The sequence below is a fragment of the Erithacus rubecula genome, assembly GCF_903797595.1.
Source record: "Erithacus rubecula genome assembly, chromosome: 4".
NCBI classification, from domain to species: Eukaryota; Metazoa; Chordata; class Aves; order Passeriformes; family Muscicapidae; genus Erithacus; species Erithacus rubecula.
Window position 1 is genome coordinate 21,931,613 of NC_136686.1, and position 23,489 is coordinate 21,955,101.

Below are 23,489 nucleotides of genomic sequence, written 5' to 3' on the forward strand. Positions count from 1 at the left end.
CTCATGCATCAGTGAATATCTTCAAATATTAATTTTATATTTCAGGAAAGTGCAATTACATCTTTAAATGCTTTTCTTTTCAATTAACAGCTTTTTTCTTCATCGTAACAGTAAGAAATAGTCAAAACAAGATCCAATTTGACAAACATTTAGACAACACTGTGTGAGTTCAGTACTAATCCTGCTGCCAGCAGAAGTTTGGATTACACCTGAAGTTCCTTCTACTGGAATGATTCTATAAACCTGTTTGCCATATGCAATTGCCACATGCAAACCTTTATACATAAGAGATTTTCATGAAATCCGGAGAAGGAAAAAGAAAAAAAGTTAATTGTATTCTTCACTCAACTGCTGATCTTTTTTGACATAGTGGCACCCTGCTGAGGTTGAAGTGTCAGTCTCAATCACCCATTTTAATTTTGAGTTTTCATTTTTTCTTTGAAAATTTACCATTGAAAATCAATGATTTTTAAATTACTCGGACAGTCATTAATTACTCACAGTTCACACTTACACACTATGTTGTGACTCTTCAATATAAATGTTTCACACCAGATTTGCTGAAATACTTGCTTTGAGAGGATGAAGTTTCTAAAGCACTCACTGCTGTCAGGCCAGAGACAGGAAAAGTAAGTAGGCAAGTAAATCATAAAATAATCAGTATTATTGCCTCTGTTCTAGCTCAAAGCCATGTTAAGGCCAGGGTAGAAATGTGAGGACTCAACCAGCTTTGGGCTAAGTCAGCTATGTCTAGATCAGTGTATTAATTTAATGTACATATATTTATAGAAAGGAAAAAAAAAAAGCAAAAAACACACAATCTTATGGTTAGAAGATCAACAAAGCAGACAAAGCTTAAAAAAAAAAAAAATCTGACCATGATGTCACAAGCTGTTTGTCAGCACTCTACATTAGAACAAGAGATGTGTGAAATATTGTTACACAAACACAAGGAAATAACCACTTTAAGACATCACAAAAAGCTTCTAGATGCACGTACAGTAACTTGAAAAACACAGAACAGGACTAGCAGAGAACAAAGATGCATGTCAAATTATTTCAGTTGAAATTTCTAATGCAGAAGAAACAAAGTCAATATTCTGAGGCTCAGAAACTGACAATCTCTGTTATCATCTTACACGAAGGACACAAAACTAGTCACAAGCATACAATGAGAATGCTGGAATACAATACCTTTAAAAATGAAACCAATGTTATTTCCTAGCTGAAAATAGCACTAGTGTATCAAAAACTAACTCCAGCTCCTCCAAAGCAAACACTATGGTGATACAAGTGCTGGAGAACTGGCAAACCAAAAAAGGGATATGTTTCCACAAGTGAACCTGAATAAAAGGCATTTAAACTCTCCACAGCAGCACTCATGACAGCAACACTAATGCAATTTCACCAGTCTACTTCTAACCAACCCTCCAGTGCAACTGATGCAGATCTGCTCCTGTCACTAAGGAAAGAGTGCTTAGAACATTACTCTGGCTAAATCACTACACAATTCAAAAACATTTTTAATGAGTCTTTTCTAATAAAATAATTATTAATATTTAACGCAATTCTTTTGGGTCCATTTATAAGAAAGTATTTTAAAAACACATGGCACATTCTGGGAAATTATTTTTAAATCAACATCCTCTACCCTTTATAAACTGCAAAACTTAATTTCGATAACAAACTTAGGACCTAATTATCCCATTATCATATCAATTCATTATGAAGTGACACAATAAGAAAAAAATAAGGCCCTACTGCAACAAGAAATGGAGTGATCTTCATCTCTTACAAAGCCAGCCTTGTTCAGAAGGAACAAGGCAGAAGATATTGTATCAATTTTAACCAGTGTCATGCAAATGAAGAATGAAACTGTTAAAAAAATAGAAACATTTTCAGATCGGTCTCCAGGTCTTCAAGTTGTCAGAGTTGTCTTCAAGTTGACAGAGAATGGAAACAACTTTACATTTTCAAGGAAAAACATTCTTTAAGGAGGAAAAAATAAGCTCAAATATCAACATTGTAGGAAAAAAGTCTTAGTAGTGACTAAGTAGATAAGTGTACCTTTCTCCACCAATTCTCTCCCTCAGATAATACTTCTCATAAGCTTTCCAAAGACAATGAGCATTCCATACAAATATTTTTCTCTGAATACAATTACATCTGCAATGAAGAATGTTCTTCTCTCTTTTGATACAAGATCACCTGCTACTAACTATTCTTTCAGCAATTTTGAACAGGAACAAAATCTGGTATGAAAGTTATAGCCATGTAGTTTTAATTTAAACATTTTCAGTTAGGATTTGTCAGCAATGTCCATTCCCAAACTTTCTTTTCTTCTCAGGAAGGCTCAAGATCACCAAAGTCTGCAAATCAGTACCATTGGAAGGTATTCAAACACCCCAAAAAAACCATACTTGCAAAGGCCTTCTTCCCAAGCATGGAACAGCTGGTAAAACAGCTTATATTAAACTAATTCAGAGCATATAACCTCTGTTTTAAAGGCTCTGGGGGCTTGCTCCCCACTCCAGTTCCCTTCACTGCAGCAGGAGTCACGCCAGCCGAGGCCAGCACAATTTGAGGGGTTAAAATCACAGAAGCACCAGGTTTTCATGACTTGTGAGAGAAGAGGTGGAAGAGTCACGAGCACAGGTTGGCAGCCACCATCCATGGCTGGCATGGCACATTTGGCCAGGGCTGCCAATGCCTTCCTGCCCTAAAGCAGATTTGTAGGCACTGCCAGAGGCTGTGGTTTCCCCAACACAAAGGTTATGTTCCTCTCCCAAACATGCAGACACATCAACTCACACAATGTTTACAAAATGAAGGCTGAGCACAAACCAACACGGTATCAGCTACATAATTTAAACTTTTTACTGCCTTTTAGTAAGTTATTAAGTTTGCTTCAATAACCATTAGCCTTAAAAAGGAAATCTACTTGTTTTGATTCATGATGAAATAAGCTTTCTTATGGAAAATATCCTGCTTATGCAGTTCATTTTCAGTTATTGAGTGCTAGCATCATTGGCATTTATGTTCCTAGCTAACTTTCAGAGTAATACAAATCAATAAAACCACATTTTGGTTTGTGGGTGAGGGTTGATACATTATTACTGAAAAAATTAAAATGTTTAAAGTGTTATTAGACACATTAAAAACTAGGTTTTTTCAAACTGCCCTGCAGCTGAAACTGCCTCAGCCCACAAGACATTTCAATCAACTGGATTGCTGTGTTGCTCACATTGCAGGCTCTCTCAAATACTTCACTTTGCTGTAAAAAATAGTTTCCCATCATTGAAAAAGACATAAGCACAGCAATTACTTTTTTTGTCAGCACAGCAGAGAAATGGACTTGTAACCACTGAGGTGTAATTCTGATCCATTATATAATTCTCTCTGTCCATTCCCTTTCCTCTGCTTTTTTATTTTGCCACTAGGCACATACCATTTCAGATTCTTACTTCCCATTAAAATCATCTGAATTTTGTATAGCAGATATTCAATGTGACATTCCACATCTGATCTTAATATAAGGAATCCGCAGAAATATTTTAGGTTTTCTAGGATTTCAGTAAATGTTTGAAGCTGTAGTATAAACATTTTTCTGTAAACCTCTAGTATGGAAAACACAAGCAGAATAAGATGCTTTCAAAAGAATCAGACTGAGGAAAGAAACTGCCACAAAGATTGGAGTGCCACACTCCAGCACACCACCACCCCCAGTTTGAGGAGATGTTGTAAAAAGAACACTTCTAATGATTCACTGCTTTGCTTCCTATAAATACTTGTGCATTGCTAAGAGCAAGCAGAAGTTGGGGAAGGGCTGTCTTTTCCCTGGAAAGAAGCAATATCCCTGTCCTGTGCAGACCAGTTTGAGCATGCACAGGCTGCTCTCCCCACTCGAAATGGTGCTGAGTCAGAATGTCCTTGTTCCCATCCCCCCTCCTGCACCAACCTGCTTCTGCCTTGGGGTTCTGCTGGCAGAGCACATAACTGAGGGCTTCCCAGCTCATTTCATGGAAGGTCAGTCAGGTTAGTTTCAGCAGTTTTAATTAGCTCAATTGATTTTGCCTGAACCAGATACAAGCCCATTCAAACTATTTATTTTGCAGAACTCCAGGAATGGTTGTGCTACATCAGCTTTTTAAAATAATGAGCACTTGAGATAATGCCATACTTAACCAGTATAACAAGATGTGCAAGCAGACATGTACTCTCAGTAAAACCCTGTGTTCAGCTTCATATTGGGCAATAAACAAAAACTCTACAGCACAAGCATCATCATTTTTCTTGATGGGTTTTCTTAGCTTAACCATGGTAGTAATGCAGGAGAGGCAACAAACAGAGAGATCTTCTCATTACCCTGAAACAACTAAAAACAATTTAAAAATGAAATTGTAAAAAATCTGTTTTACCATACAGATATTCCCCATGCTGAGAAAAAGTTCGAAGTGCACTATCACAACTTCATCTCAAGACATTGTAAAACTGCAAAGGCTTCTACTAAATGAAAATACATTCTAAAAGCTTCCACAGTAGAAATACAAGACAAGATTTAAGAATTGCTTTTAACTCTGAAAAAAACCTAATCCAGGCAATTAACTACTGCAACATACATTTTGGAATTCAATGTTATCCTTCCCTTGGCTGACCATTCAGAAAAACCTGGAAAATTAAAACTACAAATAAAAGACAAATATTTTACATATGATTTCTTTATAATCACTCCTCTTACTGCAACAGTGAGAAGCAAATGCTTCCTTGCTTTACATGCACAACTTTGATATCAGTTAATATATTTTATATTAATATCTTTAATAAATTTGCTACCAGCTAAATACCATCTTACAACTTTGCATAGTATCAAATCCTTCTGTCAGTGCCTCCCATTAAAATCAAGCAGAAATCCAAACCTCAACGATTTGGGATTATATAACTTCTCCCCTCCAAAATACTAATTTTAATCATATTTGTAACATATCTCTATTACACTGTCCAGAGAGTACACAAAATATTTAAGTAAAAAAGGTTTAGAGTAATAAAATCTTTTTATTGGAATGACAGTATAATGGGAAAAATTGCATCTTTTTCACTCTGCAAACTTTTCATCACATTTCACTTGCTGAAGTGCATTTCTTTACAAGTGAAAAACCATTCCTGTAGAGGTGAAAACAGATATTATTCCCAGGAACTGTCTAAAACCTACAAAGAGCTTTATCAATTACCCAGGTAAAGATTTTATTTTTAAGACTTCAATTCTCACATTAAGAGAGTCCAGAAAAGGATACTGAACTCCAACACCTTCTCTGCATTTTTGTGCACTTCTAAAAGTCTACAGCTCTAACTGGAGCAGTCCAATATCAACCGTTAGTATAATCACAAGCATGGATTTTTAACATAGAAGAAGAGTAAAGGCAGGAATCTTTGGTATCTGAGATCAAAAGAGACCCTAGGACAACAATGGGTCAGTGCCCAGCAGGTGGGCAGAGCACAGCTGACCAGCCACAGGATTCGCTCATCCTTGATCATGCTGACAACAAAAAAATCCTAAAAAACAGAGATCAGTCAAAAGCACATCTTGCTCTACAAAATTCACAGCATTCCTGATTATAAGTCACATTTACATTTTTTTTGAACTCTATCCTTTTCTCACCCATAATAAGAATTCATAAGTACCTACTTTGTACATTCAATTATATTCCAGAGCAAATACAATTTAAAGTCTCAAAATCCTCTTAGAAATGTTTTGGGGGAAAAAACCTAGCATATTTGTCTGCATTAAGAGCAAAATAACAAAGTATTTTGAATTCTTTTAAAGCTTTATGTAAAACATCAACTGCATCAACACCAGAATGTCAATTATCCCTCATTATAATAACAAAAAGCAGCAATGTTTGCAGTTTGATATTCATCAAAATACACTGTTTGGTCACCAGTGTTTTCAAGCATACCACAAGAATGAGTTCAAAAGTCAAATGTTTAACTTAAACTAATCGCCAAAAAATCCTTTATCACAAGGCTTGTCAAGAATGATTGGTGATTATGCTTAATTTAACTACTCGGTACATGATAAGAAAGTCAGAGAATGAAATTCCAGGGATACAGGAAACTTGTCTTGCAAAAGACAAGCTATCTAGCATTATTAAAATATTTCTAGAAGAGAGAGACATAAGTAAAATTATGGATTGGCAAGCTATCAGAATTAAGCACCAGACTATTTAATGCTGAACTCATGGTTAGCATTTCAGAGCTCTTCTGACTGATCAACACCTAAGAACAGGAGTATCAAGCAGGAGGATCCTTATGCAATGACATCCAACTGCTTACACCTGTTCCATGGGGAAATTATTATATGAATAAAATTATGACTCATCCAGAGGAAATCCCAATCCCATGCTCTTAAAAAGAAAATTAAAATCAACATCAAGTAAAGGGTCTGAGAAGAAAGCAGCCAAATCTTCCTAATGCTGTTAGTATGATCTGACTTTCAGAAGTCTACAGTCCTTACACAGCACATCTCTTGTGTGCTAAGAGTGAAAATAAACATCCTGCTCCTCATTCAAATTTTGCACACCACTCCTTACTTCTATTTTGATAGTAACATCTTTTTCCTCCTCTGCTGATAGTGGACATTTTGTATAAAGTTAACAAAAACTATATTATCCACACAGAAATCACTAATAATGTTGAACATACGAGTCTAAAAGTTACAGAAATTATCTCAAAAATCACACACGGGTAAGTGGACTCACCAAACCAGTTTCATCAACCTCCTAATTAACATTCTGAAATTATGCATCCTATCCGAAACAAAGATGGCAACTCAGTGGTTGAGCAAAAGAAAAAATTTTGTAAAACAAATTTGCCTGGTTCAGCCAGGGGGAAAAAGAGTTCTGTTAAAAATACTTGCACTGTTCACAGAAGAAATATTTATCAGTTTGCATTGTGCCACAGATGTTAGGAAAACACAATTACAGACTGCAAGAGAAGAAAAGAGAATTCTTCCTGGATGTATCAAAAACAAGTGATCATTTACATGCTTGATACTGGCCTACATTATTTTTTCTATTAAACTTGTTCCTGCACTAGATAAGATTTTAGGAGGTGTTTGTATTAGAGGACATGTAAACAATAGCTGAACAAAAGCCACTCAAACAACAGATAATGGAGTAAAATTTTCTGTAATCATCATCACTTTGACTTCTACTGACATGTATTTCTGACAAAACATAGCAAACAGAAACAATGCTCCAAATGAGAGAAAGGTTTATTGTCAAGTAGCAAAAGACCACACAGATTGAGGACCCTTCTCTTTAAAGCCACAGAATCAGGGAGAAAAAAAAAATCTTGAAGATAAGCACGCTATTTTCAAAACAGAATTATTCCTTTTAATGTATCCATATATCACAGAAGAATATTCTCTCCCCCTGTACATCTATGGAGCTTCTGAAGAGAAATAAAGATAAGTCCTTGAAGAATGTTCTAAAAGGAGACCAAATAGTTTAATCAGTGGAACTGTATTTCTAACTACCCTATCCCCTAAAGCATGAAGTTTGTAGCCATTTATGCAGTCTGAATATCAATATTTAATTTTCTTTTTAATGCAGTATCTTCATAGAATTCTGCTCTCTTGCCTAATGGGCTAGTTGTCATTTTTTTTTTCTACTCACTGAATATCATTCAATGTTTACATACAGTGGGCGTGGGATTGGTCAAATTAAACAGAGGCAAAAAGGCTGATGAAAACCAACTGAGCACAGGCAAGCCAGGACAACAGATTCAGAACCAATCCCAATGGGAAAAAGAAAACCTTGGCACAATACTTTTTCAGGAGTTGTACTCCACTTCTCATTTAGGAGTGAGATCTTCTCAATCTACAGAAAAACTGATAAAAATATCAATTAGATTTTCTGCTCTCCCACACAATTCTTTTGAGTCTTAATACAAGTAAATGTACCAACCAGAGAGAGATGGACTCTACATTCAGCTGTGGGGCAGAAAATCAGTACTGAAAAAGCAGTTCAAATATGATAGGCACTTATCTGGATGAAAAAACACAAGTTTTAATTTGATTTCCAAGGCAATAAACAAGAACTTTTGATGGACTCAGCACTGTTGTCAGGAATAGAAGCACTGATTGAAACTGCAGACAGAAAAGCATATTTGTGGTACTGAAGCCTCCCTAGAACAGATATAAGCAGATAAGATCAAAAAAAGTTTAAAGTTGTTGCTGAAGTCAGCATTTTATCTATTTCTGGGAGAACACCTTATACCTACAAATGAATCCTAGTGACAGTTCTGTGAAGCTGTTTCCTAACCTAGACTTCCAAAATCACTCTTCAGCTCTGTATTTGGAGGGAAATCCTCTTCCTCAGGAACATTGCCAGCACTTTTTCTATAAATATATCAATGTCTTGATGGAAATCCAGTCGAGGTTCTCATAGTGCAATTTCACATGTTAACAGCCTGAGTCTTCTGTTATCTCTACTTGTATCCTTGCTTCTTATGGAAACTGCACTCAGAAATCACAAATCTTTTGCACCTGTATCTTTTTGAAGTCACTAGTGCTGGCTGGCGTGTGAGTGCTGTGTCCCAGACAGTAATTAATACTTGGTAATAGATCCTTTAGGACATCAAAGTTGTACAATTGTGAGGGGTTAACTCAAGTTTGCTACAAGTGAAATATGCAGATTAGTTGCCACAGTAATTCAAGGACCAGACAAAACAGGCAGTTACCCTTCCACCTAGGCAGTCAGCACTGAACACAGCCCTGAGCCAGCTCAGCAGGTGTTTGACTCTTCCCATTCAAGAGCTCTGTGAGGAACTAAGGGAACTCTGGTATTGACTTGGGAGTGAGGAGGAGAAAGCGTGGGAGACAGAAAGAGCTGTGGGAAAGGCTCACAGAAAGAACAAGTAGCTGATGCCTGGTGAGAGGGAGTTACTCAAGTAAACAGATATTACAGCAGCAAAAATAAGCGAGCAAGCAAAGGACACATCTGTTTCAATCAGTCTGAGAAACAAAACTACACAAGGTGCTTATTTTTTACAGTCTGTCACAGTCAGAATGGGCTTCCTAATTTTCCCTGCACCATACACCCAAAAATTTTCATATTATGATTACCAGGTCTAAGACAGAGCTGGGCACACTCCACTTTCAGCAGGTAAGAAAAACTAGGACTTCAGGGTGGGAACATGCAAATAGACAAGACTTTGCCACTAAAGAGTATCTCGTGTGCATGCTAAACAGTATCAACAAGTTCAGATACCTTAGTACAAATGTATCATTTGAATATGATGACCTCAGAACAGAGAACAACTTGCATAGACACAAAACCAAATCCATCCGGGTGTGAGGAAATCCTTGTATAGGATCATAATGGGAGGAATGAGTCACGTCACACAGTTCAAAACAACTTCACTTGCAGTACTGTAACTCATTCCATAAGAGAGCAATGCTATTTCAACAGGAAATCAAACCAGAACAAAGCATGAATAAATAAAGCACAGAAAATGCTGGATAAATAAAAGCTTATATTCACAAGTGCAGAATTTATTTTAAAAAGGCCATTTTCCATTATTGATATTTTAATTGTTGAGTAACTGATAAAGTTTTGTGTGTTTTTTAGCTATAGACATACATACTGACATACAATACAGTGTAAGCCTTGGCCAGGTCTTCAGCAATTAATTATTTGTATGTCACTCCATCTAGACACAGACAACAGCTCAAGCAAAGAGCCTGACACCAGAGTGCTCAAGCAAATCATTAAGATTTCATCTTATAAAGCATTTATTATCTTGATTTGTAACGCCAACTGTAACATGCATTTCTCAACTTTAAAATAGGAACATTGGGTAAAGTCCTCTCTTCTGAAATACTCAGAAATTTGTCCATTACAGGTGGCTGGGAAACTGCTACACAGTGACATGGATTTGCTCTGTGCTCCAGAGGCACTGTGTTCAAGGCACTGGCAAGAGTCTCCCTTGCTGAGGCAGAGAACAGAAGGGCTACAGCCCTTCCCCCCTTCTATTTGTGTAATGACAGCGTGAGGTTAAGGTTAAGACTGATGCAAAATTAACATGCACCATGTTTGCCATGGCAACTGTTCACACACATTGTTTTCTGCAGACCAAACTGTGGTAAACACAAGGTAATTCAAGCTTTACCATTCCTCAGTGAAAGAAAGGTAAACAATTACAAGCATCCTGTAGGTACCACAGGGTAGAAGCATTCATTCTGTTACCATGGAGCAGCCCTGAGCCATTGCTGTGTCCAGTCCTGCCACTCTGACCAAAGAACACAAGGAGAGGAATTTACATGAGTTGACAACATTGGAAATGGGATTCCATTCAATTTGTCTCGTATAATTACCTATCACAGCCAAATGATAGTTAAAACCAGACTTTTCCCCCTTGATTTAGAGAATCTTAATAATAAAAAAACCTGTTCAAATATAAATTGATCCTCCAGTAGGGATCTTCACGTTGTTAACAGGAGAATATTCACATGCAAAAACAACTAAACAAATCCCCCCCAGCCACTGCTACACTTATAGTCCAATCCAAACCAGAGAAAAGCAAGTAAAGAAGTATCTGAGGAGGAGTCAGGAATGAGGATTCTGCTGTTCACGTTATTAAAACATGCTTTTAATTTCTCAGACTACAAGCTAAAGCCTGTAATAATGCTGCTTGGAAAACAGAAGGCTGAGTGAGCATCTGAGGGTGAAAAGGAATGTTTTTACAGGCGCAGTTAGTAAATACCACTGGCTCCTGCAGACATTCTTCCTTAAATGGAAGTTAACATTGCTTTAGGTTAGGAAAGAATCTCTTGATACAATAGATGTGATAGGGTAGCTATTAACCTTTTAGCACCTGCACTAAACAAAACAAAAATTAGCAGAAGGCTTTATATAAACAGCTTTTTGTTCAGTAAATATTTAAAACTCTTTCCCTTGCCTGCCACATGATTCTTGGCTGTAGATCTGGAAAAGCAAGGAATCCTAAAGTCTCACAAACAATATTAAAATAATGTGGAAACACAAAGTTTCTTTGCATATCTATGACTAACTGTGTGAGGGGACTACACAACCTAAAGAAAAGAAACTTCTCTAGATACAATCAGAACTGAACCCTCATCCCAAAGTTGAGCCAAACTTTATTTCAACCCTGAAATAACTCTGCATTGCTTTGATTTTATTTCTACTTCCTATTTTTTATTTTCATGTCCCCCTGCAACTGCTTTTTCCAGCCAAGAAAACAAGCCCTCTCCCTCCCCCAAAATTCCTAAGAAATTTAACAACATAATGTACAAGGGCTGAGGCTCCACAACAGCTCAAATCAGCAAGTCTCCATTTAGCTATACTCCAACTCTCCCTCTTTCCTACTCCTGTGCATTGGCAAATCATGGCAGGATAATTTCCTGGCAGAAAGGTACCTCTAGGAAAAGTGAACAGTATCTTGTACACCCTGGTATAGCTAACTACAGGATCAAATGGGTGTCAGGACCAGCACAGGCAAGTCAGGTAAAAGCAAGGATCTAAAGCAATCTGGACATGCAAAAGGATAAAGTCTCACAAAATTAAAACCTCAGCAATTCAAACCAGAGAAATAGGGGTTCAACAGAAACCCATCTAAAAGCACATACTAACATTTAACATTAACAACTATTTGGGGATAGAAATAGTGTCCCTGATAACACAAACACCCATTTCCATCTGTTTTTAGAGGGAAACAAATTACTGATTCAGACTTCAGAGCTCCAGCACAAGGCCCAGGTGACTTCTTGAATCTGCAGGCTCCACGTGCTACAGAACAGCTTTCCCCTTGTAACCTGCACAGCTGCTATTACTCTAAGTCGAAAAAGGAGAATTACTACAGAGCTGTAGAGCTCATTCATCCAGCCACTGGAAGTTTCACCACCATGTCACATCATGGCATAGCCCTGTGTTAACATCCTTAGGTAAAAAGCCCACCAAAAGTCGAAGACTGGATTAACACACTCTGTGTTGCATATTCTTCTTCTTGGCTGCACATGCAGCAGGGCCATTGCAACTCAAAGAAAACTGCAACACAAATATAAATGAGCAGAATGAAGAGACAAGAACAGGCTGGACTTAACCTACCTTGTCCAACACACACAACATGAAGTCAGAAATACCTACAGTCTGGTCAAACAGCCCAGTCTCATCTTCTGTTCATCCTGATGCCTGCACTGCCCATCCTTCTGTCTTGGCATGTTTACCTGTATAAGAACTGATCCCACCATGAATGAATTCGATTAATTCAAAAAATGTTAATCTTCAGACCTGCCACTTGCCTTATTATTACAAAAGGTGCACAAACACAACTGACAACACAAGGACCTGGCCTAACTCCACATGAAATTTGAAATTAATTATTCTCCCTCTTGGCACAATATACAGAAACATATTAAAATATGTATATCTTGTGTACATAGCATTCCTCACATCATGACTTCTCCTGCTAACATATGCAAATCATTTTAGGAAAAAATATCCATTAAAAACAAGACCACAAAGGATCATAACACAGGTACTGCACTATGCCCTATGCTGCTCTAATTTTTACATTGCTTGTAAAGATAAAAAGAAGGTATTGATAATTTAGCTGCAGTAGTTTATGCCTGGAATGTAAGTGGGGCCTAGGATTTTTCTGGCTATCTTTATTTCTATTAAAAGTAGTATCTTATTAAATAGAGTTAGGATAATGAAAGGGTCTGACTCTCTTCTATAGCTCCTTCTCTATTTATGGTTTGTGTTTGAACACCATTTCTAAACTGTGGAGAGGGAAGCCAGATACAGGTACATCTATGCATTCTCATACCAAGCACCCACAAAGGCTTTCAGAGTCATTCAGTACTGATACAAAATGCTGTAAGAAAGGTTTTCTCCCAAAATCTCAGCTCACATTGTAAACAACTAACTGGGTTAGTAAAAACAAAACCACACCTTGCATATAGGATGCAAACTGGTTCATTTATGCATTTCATTCAACCTAGTAAGATTTTGTTGCAAGAACAAGTACATTACAGAAAAAACCCAGCAACATGCAAAAAGCCACATCCAAAAAAAGGAGCATAGAGCAGTTTGAATAGAAAAGCAATCTAGCAATCTTCATCATTGGAGATTTTAAAATATACATCAATGAAAGATAAATATCAGGAAGAACACAGGTGTAAGAATGCTGTTTGGACAAGATGACAAACTAGACAGTTCCTCAAGGCTCCCTGAAGCCTTATTTTCTAGGAGTTTTTAACAAACTCTTTGCAGGAAGAGTTGCAGTGGCAACAGAAACAACAAATAAGGATAAACCACACCAAGACCACATTTATCCTCACCAACCTTCATGCATACATCTCACAGAAACCACCTGCAGTTGCACAGCAAACTGGGAGAAACAAGCCTAAGCAGCAGGATAATTCTGCTCTCACATCTCTGGGATTGCAGCACACTGGCTCTTCATCAGAAGACATAGGTACACATCAAGGATTTCCCTAAGCAGAATATAGACTGAATCTGAGACAGTAACAGTCAAAAAAAAAAAGGAAATAAAAAAAGTTGTCCCACACCTGCTTTACTTTCAAATACATTCCCACTCATCCCTGAGAAGAAAGGATGTTGGGTTATTTCTGGAGTGACTCCCCTGAATGAGGAATGCTCTTGTGTCACTGATTACAGGCTCCTTGTTTCTAAGCAAAGAATATTGCTTCCTAAAGTACACTTTCCCCTTCTTGACCTTATCCAACTGACTGCTCCAGAGTATGAACTTCAATTGCTATCAGTCTGTCACACCTACTGAAGAAACCAGTTCACATCTACATTCCCTGTTAGTGTAATCAGAATTACTACCTTTCTTACAACCTCTGCCTTCCTGCTAACACAAGCTATTTGAGGATAACTACAACAGACTTCTGTGATGGTCTCAGTTAAAATACTAGGGAAAAAAGATCTGCTAAATTACACAGCCTGTTCATTAGTCAAGAAAATTAAGTAAAATAGATCTTCCACTAATTTACTTGGAATTGACTCCTACCTAGCTAACATCTGCTGATCTAGACTTATGAACCTAGAATTGCTTTTTTAATTACAATCATAATTTTATTTGCAAGTTCTCTGAAAACTTCTCCAGTATTCCAAGGCTTCTTAGAAATCAGTATTACCAGACCAGAGACTACTTTGGACAACTGCTTTGCGAGCAAGTTATCCGGACATAATAATTTTCAAATATTTATCCTTACCGGAGATGGACCAACTCCCTAGAAAAACTCTTATTAATGTAAATACTTACACTTGTTTCCACTGGGCAGAAAACAGAAACATTTTTTCAATATGTCCTCCTCATGGCAAGTGCTCATCTATGGAGCACAGTAATACCAATATGACCAGAAAGACACAACAACACGGCTTCCATTATGACTGAATAATTGCTTGAGGAAAAGAATTGCACATTTAAGTCAGATGGGTCCTCCAAATGAAATGTAGCACTTGGCCATGGCCATGCTACCAGACCTTGGAACTGAAAAAGGTCATTTTAAAGTATCCAAACCTACTGTTTGAAACAACCCCCTTATTTCCCATTGTAATGGGCTAACAGCACACCCACTGTTAGCAAGTCTGCCCTAAGTGAGACAGGCACACAAGAGGCACAGAACCCAGTACTAACACCATCACAGCTGATGACTGACCACAATCCCAAGTCTAAAGCAGCTGGTCCCTTGAGGACCTTCCCTGGCAGATAATTGCAGGTTCTGCTGAAAGCAGGACAGGTCCGACCCAATCTTTAATTGTAATTTGTTGTTTTCCTTTTAATCAATCCAATAGTTTGTTTTATTTATTACACTCTGACAGAGCTTTAATTTGTGGTTTTCTTCATATGCTCACCCTCCAATGAGCAACACTCCTGGCAAAGCTGCCCATGCTGAACTTTTAATTAAAACTTTTAATTATTCAACAGCACAGACTAAACATTTACCTCTATTTGCCACAAAGCACATGCACTGCTACAGTCTATTCTTAAAGACAAAAATTTTAATAGAAGTATTTGTAAAGAATGCCCATTTTGAAACACAGCATACAATTGCTTGGTGAAACCCTTTGGCAAGGATATGGTGCATTCCTAGGGGGATTTAAATTAGCTGGCGGCAGAACAAAACCTGGGTTACGGATAGTAACTTGGATACAGTCACACACACACACAAAAGACAGCATTCTCACTCCTCCTGATCTTTTTCCTTGAAAAACCACAACCATCAACATGCAAAGTCTGTTTTAATAAGATAATGGGAGGCAGTTTTGGGGAAGCAAAAAATACTGATTGCAATATAGTTTCTGCACCAAGTTAAACCTGTTTGTACTTCTCAAAACTGCTGTGGAGTGTAACTTTGCAAAATCCTACAATATTTGAAGCTGCTAGTTTTAAACTGACATTTGAAAAGACAATTTTACATTAAAGATCAGAATTGTACATATCAATTTCAAACTCCTGATTTTTTTTAATATGATTTGAGACATGCTTGCTTAAAATAATTTATTAGTTGTTCACTCAAATCTCACTTTTCTGTTCAGCTTATGAGTAGGCCATCAGAATAAAGACAGGCCTTAACATAAAAAAAGAAACTTAAACCAGTCTCATTAAAACAAGGCTTCTCAGCATTCAGTTCCCATCTTCTGGGGAATCTTCATATATATGATAATTAGCTTCCTCAAAGGGTAAGGCTTAAATGTCATTTCTTTGTGTTGTAAATTCTAATTATTCATAGTAAATAAATTAGTGATACTCCTTTATTCCTTAAAGCAATGCAGAAGCCTGAAGTAATCGTACAACTGGCAAAAATTAGGAGTTCCCAAAAAGGGAAGTAAAACTTCATTCTTCACATTCCAGTAGACTTAAAAAGGGCTCCATTAACACTAACGGGGAAAGGGCCAGTGACCTAGAACTTTACTTATGGTCCAAAACTATTAATGAACTCTGAAGAACAAGGAGTAATGGGTATTCAAAATCCCAACTCCTGTGATGTATCAGGAGAATGAATAAGCTGTGCTCTAATTTACTCTGACATGCAGCACATCATGGCTGCAGCAGCAGTATGTTACAACAGGCCATCTTTCAGGAGTCACATTCCTGGGAAACAGCCCATTCCCGGGGATTCTCACACCACCTTAACAGCAAAATACTTAAGAAATTAAACTACATATCTTACATAAAAGTCATGAAGAAAGAAAAAAAGTTGAGAGAGGGAAAAACATGCTATTTAGCCTTAATTGAGGAGACAACAAAATCAAATGGAATTTTTTGACCACTCTATAATTACTATTGAGCTTTATCCCACCTGTAAATTTTAGATTATGGATGTCATGGTTATCTACTACTGGAAGACAATTTGAATATGTCCCTTGAAAAATTCCTTTGAAATACTGTCAAAAGGAAAAGGCTATTAAGCATTCCAATAGTCAGCTCTTGTTCCCTGGACCATTTTATAGACAAATAAAAACATAACAAACCAGTGTTAAAATGACAAAATTATTTTGAGCTTTCCTCAGACTTGCTCAGATTTGGGCTCCTCAACTAAATCAAGCACTTCATTCACAAGCCAGCTGTTCCACACAATTCTAATAGACAAAGCAAGAGAATTTATTTTTGCATTGCCCACATACAAGTTTAATAACAGCACAACCAAAGAGTCAAATCAAAATCAAAGGATGAAACTCATTTTCAACCTAGGAACAAAGAACTTCATCATCAAAAGGTATATATCTGAGGATTCATATTGCCCATTAAGTGAAGCTTCAAAAACCAAATAAATTTCATTGGACAATTTACAATTTGGCTTCCTGAATGGAAAGCAAGGAAATAAAATACCATTTTTGAAAATACTAAGCTAAGTAATTCACAAACAGTAGTATCAGTCAACTTTCAAAACAATCATGCAAAAAAACCCACTATGCAATACATTCAATCACTAAACATATCTTAAAACTTTGAAAAAGAATATATATTCTTCCTACAATAGTAGAGTAAGTACTTTTTTAATCAGCACAAAAGCAGCATATAGCTTTTATAAAAAGAAGCACTATCAGATGATTAAGATATTGGGATGGATTTCATAAGTTATTATATTTTTCTACTAGTCAATAAACATTTAATGCTGTTTTCAGATTCAAATTTAAACTATCTGTAACTGGGGAACAGATACATTAGTATGTGCATTCTATAATTCACCAAGATTATGAGTCTCCTAGATGGTTCTTGTAAGCAATACCAGAATTCTTTAAAATACTATAAATATGAGAATACATATCTATCCAAATAAGCACTGAGTATTTTTGTTACTAGAAATACTTCTGATTGCAACTCAAATGATTCAGTTTAAAGAATGAGGAACAATCAAAAACTTTCCTACTTAAAATTATTGCATTGGACATATAATTTGTGGATTCATATTGATGTCATTTCTTTGAAAGAGCAGTTGAATTAAGGTCCCTATGCTTCTGAAACATCTGGAAAGAAAAGGATCTGAGAAAAATCTAAACTTTTACTAGCTTCTAAGGAAGTTACCGTGAGAAACAGGTAATTCTTTCTTTGCTTCTTATTGCTTAATAAAAAAAGAAACAACCCACACTCTCTCTGATATGTGTCTGATGACCAGTAACTCCAGCAAGAACCAACAAAAAGACTCAGATGTGCTTCAACTCACAAGGACTAAGAAAACCAACAAAAATAGTAAGCAATGCTTTATACTGCCTTTATTCTTATTTAAAGATGATTAAGTTACAAAATCAGAGTGATTCCTGAAAATAGGAAATGAAGTAAACAGCAGGAAAAGAAACTAGAGAGGATTTTTCAAGCAAGAGCACATGAAGGGCTTGTTCTGCCTGCTAAAGAGGAAGTCAAGGAGCAATTTAATTGCAACCTAGAACTATCTGAAAGTTAGTTAGAAAGATGACAGCAGCAAGGCTCTTCTCAGAAGCAGCAGACAATAAAGCAAAGGGTACAAAATGCATGAACTGGATACTAGGAACAACATTTCAGTAAAAGTGCAGCAGCACAGCACTGGGCAGATTAGTCAGACAATTGGAGAAACATCCTTTAAGGTTTCCAAGCCTCAGCAAGACAAAACCAAGGCTGTCTTGATCAGGGCTGCTCAAAGTGCTGCTGTGAGACTCCCAAAGGCCTCCTCCAAACAACATTTCTAGGGATTTACAGAGCCAGCAGGACTGCTTGATTTGTCTTTCCTGCCCTGTCACCCACTTCCCCCCAAAGTGGAAATCTCAGAGTACACTTGGCTTTTATTTTTATTACATTTGGACAACAAGGAGATGAATATTTCCTTTTTTATATGATTAAGGCAAAATGTTCTGTAATTCAGAGCTCTGTGTAAAGAAACATTTAGGCACAAGTCCAAAAATGCATCTTAAAAAATGTGCAGAAGAAAACAATTTGGACCAAAAGAAAGTCCACACTAACAAGTCATCAGATGCACTTGAAAACTTCTCCTACAATATGCAAAGGAAAATGTTTTAAAAGCAAAAGCTTATGGTTTTGATACAACAAACTGATTCTCTAATATTCATTAGGGCAATGAAGAAAGATGGACTGCTTAAAATGCACACATTTTTCTGGCTAGAAGTACACTTCTTCCTATAACATTTGCTAAAGTTACCCATACCCAAAAAGTGAGCTGTCCTATCCAAATTCCTACCTTCACTGTTCCAACTCTTACTCTACTGGCTGCATAAACAGATATACAGTAAAGTCACAAGTCAAATCACACACTATATGACAAAGACTACATATTGAGCAAAGATGCTCCAAATGCACCAAATCCAATAAAGGTCACCTTTCAATGGGTTTGCAATCTGATAGTTCACTGAAATCAAATCAAAATCAAAATCAGAAATCTCTCTCCCTTCCATGAATTGTTTTCTGCTCCTTTCTCTTGCTGCATTCACTTACACCACATTTTCATCTGCAGCATATTAATTGGACCACTTCTATTTTTGGCCTTTCATTATGGAATCTGTAGCTTTATTATTACTGAGAGCAGCAACTTCATCAGATTTAAGGCAAAGAAGAAATGGGACTCATGGATTAAAAGCTGCAGGAGGAAAAACCAACCCCAAAGGCCCTACTGATCTTCTGCAAGATAAAAGACAATATGCGTGTTTGTCACAGAGACTGCAAATCCTATTCCTTGAGTATTGCTGCATGAGCTTAGTGAGAAGCTATGGGATACACAGGTGTAGCTTTTGACTGCATTATAAAGCTCCTTCTCAAGAGGATTCCCCAACCCTTCCCCCTTCAATATGAAAGTGCTATTTGATGAAAGCAAATTAACTTCTGGTCAATAACTATAGTAAGAAATGGCTGTACTGACAAAGGTGATGTTGGAAATTGATATTTGAGCAAAATTAGGAACCAAAGACAAAAATAATTATTTTTTTTTTTTACCAATTCATAGCAGCATAAAATCAGTAAAGTTTGACTTGGAAATTAGGGTTGCCTTCAAATTAAGCCCAAGTAAAAAAAGCACACCCTTGAGTGTATTTTAATTTTATTCAGTTCTCAAAACAAACTACACTCAGCCCTCCTACCAGACATTAACATCTGGAAGTGGTGTGTCCATTTCTGGTACAGTACAGGGATTTGCAGCTTCACACCTTTTCCTCTTGCTATTTACTGTCAAGAGAAACTTTCAAAGGAATTTTTATGGGGACTAAACAGGCAGCTGCCAAATGTCTGAAATGGGTAAGCAGCCAAAACAATTCCTTCTGCCTCATTACAGGCCTATTTAGGTATCTTGCAGCAAAAAGCAGTAAAGCTTAAAACAAAAAATTCACAGTCTTCACTTAGATCTGTGGTTCTCCTTCCACATAGTTTAAAAGAGTTGAGTGGAAATTGTTCCCTCTTGTTATCTTTTGTCCAGGTTTTGGCACTGTGCATCATGACATACCCACAACAAGTAAACTGCTCCAACACAGTAGCAGGTTTAAATGCAACGTGACCATATGGACTGAATTCCTGGCAAGTTCTTCAAGTGCTGGGTCAGTTGATTACAACAGAAGGTATTTACTTATATTTCAACAAGACTGATTCAAACATCATCTTCAAGTTCAACATTCCTCAAAAAAAACCAAGGAATTCAATCCAACTGTGTATAAAACACTGACTAGTAGATTAAATATTTAGAGGACAGGATTATGCTCTGAATAATAAAAAGAGCCTTCTGGAGATAAATGGCTTTTTAAAAATCCACCTTTCAAGGACAGCTCCATCTTTTGAAGAGGATTGGTCTTGAAAGTAAAAAGCACTCATCTATGAACTCATTTAAATTATAAGCAGCAAATGCATTTAAGCAGAAAATAAGCACATTCTTGCAAAGCTTTCCAATTAAAAAATACAAAAATACAAAAAACTAAACATCTACGATCACACTTCCATGGAATTTCAAAGGTGTTAAAACATTTGACAAAAAGTAAGAACAAGCAAAAAAACATCCAAGCAGCAGCTAAATTAGCAGAAAAATGTTAATTTTGTCAAAATCAAACCATCCCACAACTAGTAAAGCTGGTTTTTCACTTTAAAAGCAAAAGACACACAACACAATTATTCATCCCAACACCACCAGTATTGAAATCCCACGTAACACATTGTCTGCCCCGGGTGAAGCATATTTAAGTATCTGCAAAATACCCCCCTCCCTCTTGCCACATTCCCTTCTTCCCCTCCTCACTTTTTCAACTAATACTTTCACATTACTGGCCTCACTAAACTCAATCCTGCAAATTCCTGACATTCATGTCTTCTTAATCTGAAACGTAACTTGAGGAGATGGTTAACATTTGACCTTTGCTCTACCTCAGACATACCTGGAGACACAAAAAAAAGTCCAAGGCATGTACTATGCATTCACAGCCTGAAAGGATGTTTTATTTTAAAGTTCCCAGCACACAGTCATTAAAAACACTAATTCATTTAATAAAAATTTCCCTACAAGCATAGAGCTTTGCATAAACAGTACAAACTTGAACCAAGAATGAAGAAATTTAGAAATAAATAAGAAATGAACATCTAGAAGCATACACCCAGGAGTTATGGTGAAATTAAGAATTAAATAGCTACCACAACTAATGAAAACAGTCAGTCTCATTTAATTAAATTGGATACTACACTAGAGAATGAACAACAATAAATCGTACATTGATTGCAGAAGTGGACATGGTACCTAACAGGCTATTAAAAAAATTAGTCACAAACAAATTACTAAGATAAATGGACAATCAGGCTACAAAACAAATCAGAAATAAAGCAACCAGGTATTTTGCAAAATAGAAAGTCTACCCACTTGCTCTAAATGAAGCAAAGGCTCAAATACCAATACCTGTCTTTTTTTTTTTTTTAATCTTTAAGATGAAGTTTTAAAAGTGAAACTTAAAGATGATTCTAGCTTTTATCCACCCTCCTACTTTCCTTCATTAGAAACACACACAAAAGGACTTTTGAAGATTGCTAGCTACACTTTAAATACGAGCACCTTTAGTGGGATTTTTCATTGTTGCACTTTGGGAAACAGATTTGCTACAAATTAAATACTCTCAGTGATCAATGAGAAGTGTTGTATTGGTATAACATGCTTTTTACCTTAAATGAACTTGTCAGGCATATAGGCTTTACATCCTTTCACCTCTTAATTGATGGAGTATCTGGCAGTGCCAGAATTTTGATGGAAGAATGAAAAGAAAGGGTTGGAATACCAGGGATGAACATGATTGTTTAATGAGCCGGTGTCTCTTTGCTAGAATACAGTCCCCATTTGCTGTTATCTCTATGTGCTTCAGGCATTTTATTTGTCATACAGTTAAGGCATGACTGAACATGCCATTCTGAGACTGTTCTTGTTAAATAAAACCTGTGGCTACAACCATTAAAGGGAATGTCCTCTACAGACATGATGCATGCCGCCTAAAATTTTAATCAAGTTCTTTGAAGTAAAAAAGTGAGAAAATAAAGTGATTGCTTTTCTTTGGTTCTCAAGAAATTTCCATTTTCAGTTACAATTGCATCTTTCAAATCAATTTGTACCAGTAACTGCTAACACATGAAAACACTGACTAAAAAATTCATAATTTTCTCAGGAGTAAAATATTTCAAGGAACATATTTTCGTAACTACACGCCAAATAAACTACTAAACCATTGCTTTCAAACAAGCTTTTTCTTCATGTAAAATAAAAAAGGGACAGAAGACATTATTTATAGTCCTCTTTGGAAGGGCTGCCTATCACAGAGAAAACATGTACTTCCTTGGACCTGTAGCTGATTCAAAGCCAAGACCTTTCAAATGAAACCAACTGCACTTACTTTGGTCCAAGCCTAGATGCAGTGCTGAATTTGAGTCTGGTGACTATCTGCAGGCACAAGCATCTGTGACCCATCACTGGATTCTCCAAGTTTCTTTGTCTGGACAGGCAGCTTCCCATCTCACCCAGCACCCTGCCACACATCCCATTCAGTGTTCTTGGCTCCCCAAGGCAGCACCACGCCCTCTGAGCTCACTTCTTACATCCCATCTCTACAAAGTCCTCAGAGTGCTGGCCTACAGATAGTTCATGCACTCGAAGACAGCTAGAAAAATCTGGAATTTCTATCAAGTTCCAGATATAAGGCAGTACCTGTAATCCCTGATGGCAACTCCTTTATAGCACTGCACATCAGTGATATTTTAGGGGATTCAGTCATGGTTAATTAGTGCAGCTTCCTAATAAACAGTGTCCAAGTAGAAGAACCATCCCTGCACAAAAGACAGAAAAATCTGAATTCTGTAAGTTCAAAAAGAGTAGACAATAATGGAAAAAAATCCACTTAAAACTGTGGAAAAATATTTTACAGGCCTTACTTCCTGCTTGCTAATTAACTTTTGACACTGACCAAATACTAGTCCAGCCACAGATCCAATTTCATACAGTTCCTCCAAGCTTCCAATGCAGTCCTGCTATGTAGAACCAATGACTCTGGCAAACAACCAAACAGGAAAAAACAAAAAAACTACTTTTTAGCTTTTGTTTCAGATCTCTACCCTGAAGTATTGGTTGCATAAATGCTACAAATTCAATTTCATAGGGAAATAAAGAGGTTTAGTTAAAATTGTAATTTTAAATACTGGATTTATATATATAACCAAACTAATTTTCACATTTAAGGTTAAATTAATATGAAGAAAAATTCTGGTCACCTGCATTTTAAGAATACCTTCCATTTCAGATCCTATAATTAAAAAACATGGAATAGAGAACTTGATTGGAACATACTTTTCTTTCTCCCATCTGACATTCAAATACTGCTGCTCTACTTCATCTTGTGCTCACCTCTTTTTTCCAAATACAAGTTTTGCCTATCCCATACTCATTTTGGAGGTGTTATGGAAAATGAAGGGAGAATCCAGCCATATAGTCACTGTGGATTTAAAACAGT

General features: G+C 36.7%; 1 protein-coding gene across 1 annotated transcript in view; it reads right to left on the reverse strand.

Annotated features, from left to right (window-relative positions):
• Positions 1-23,489, reverse strand: part of PAWR (pro-apoptotic WT1 regulator) — a 71,592-nt gene that overhangs the window by 34,606 nt on the left and 13,497 nt on the right. The gene's annotated exons all lie outside the window — the stretch shown is intronic.